This window comes from Pseudophryne corroboree, chromosome 7, assembly GCF_028390025.1.
Source record: "Pseudophryne corroboree isolate aPseCor3 chromosome 7, aPseCor3.hap2, whole genome shotgun sequence".
Classification (NCBI taxonomy): domain Eukaryota; kingdom Metazoa; phylum Chordata; class Amphibia; order Anura; family Myobatrachidae; genus Pseudophryne; species Pseudophryne corroboree.
Genome location: NC_086450.1, coordinates 465,811,953 through 465,813,257, shown reverse-complemented (window position 1 = coordinate 465,813,257; position 1,305 = coordinate 465,811,953). Strand labels below are relative to the sequence as shown.

Sequence of the window (1,305 nt, the reverse complement as noted above, 5' to 3'; positions counted from 1 at the left end):
AGTGGCTATATGTGAAAAACAAAACTTAGCGAAAATATTAATGAATCAAATTATTCGTGATCTCCAAATTCACGATATACAAATTGCCAGGAGTAGAGTTCTGTGACGCTTTTGTCAAAAAGAATCTGCATAATATGTTTTGTGGAATATATGACCATCATTCATACTGCTAATATCCATTACGGATTTTATAAATGCAGAGAAATAAAATCATTGGTCATGCGAATCCCAGTATTGAATGACATAAGGTTGAGTGCCAATGTGTCCGATAGCCAATTTATTGCAGTACCAGGGTGTTCAAAGGAGGTCTCCCTTCCTTGTACTAACCCGGCCTTTCACTGCTTAGCTTCCAAGTTCGGAAGAGATTGGGCATCTCCAGTGAAGTGTGACCGCAAATATTGGACTTTTCTCCTTGGTCACTCCAATTATATGCCAAATGGTTGCTGTATATTAGGAATGGGGAGTATACGTAATTCGTAACAGGTAAGTTACAAATAAAGGAGATTACATGCAGTCAGCTGATTTATCAACATATGACACAACAGTCACAAAGGTTAATTATATCTGCATAATTAATCAGGTATGTGGAAAAAATTCAAATATACCACATCTTATGATAATATGTGACACGGCGGTCTCAAAAATGAGAGAAATAAGCACACATATAGTTATAAATATTCAGCAGATGTAATGAAGCAGCCACAAATAAAGGAAGAGAAAGTAGACGTATGTAATTATCCTAATCAATCACCAGCTAATTAATCAGCATATGACACAATGGTCAAAAAGAGATAATTATACATACGCTCCCTTGACTATGTGACTGAATTTTTTTAATTGACCTATAATCAGTTGATAAACAGGTACGTGACACAGCAGCCACAAAAAGAAATTAAATGCATGTGATCAAACAATCTCCTGCTAATTAGTTAGCATATGACACAGTGGTCACTAAAAAGATAATTATGAACACAATTCCTTAATTATACAGCATGTGACGTGGCAGTCACAGAAGACATGTGGATAAATTATTGAGGATAATATATGTGGGAAAATTCATACATGCCACATATGGATACTAATTAATTATCCTTATATCTGAGCTTAGGACGGATCATCAGTACGGCCGTACCAATTTACTTAAATAATTGATTTAATTTATGCTGAAAAGGACAGCATGTATCTATGGCATAGTAACAAACAGACGGACATAAATCAGCCGGATACCAGCTCTTTATGAAAGGCCCGAATGGCGTAATAACAGGAAAACGGACTTATATCAATCAGATACTGGCTTTTGATGAT

The 1,305-nt window shown here is 35.6% G+C and overlaps 1 pseudogene; it reads right to left on the bottom strand.

Moving 5' to 3' along the window:
- Positions 1 to 277: 277 nt before the first annotated feature.
- LOC134946919 (5S ribosomal RNA) lies at positions 278 to 397 on the bottom strand (annotated as a pseudogene).
- Positions 398 to 1,305: the final 908 nt, after the last annotated feature.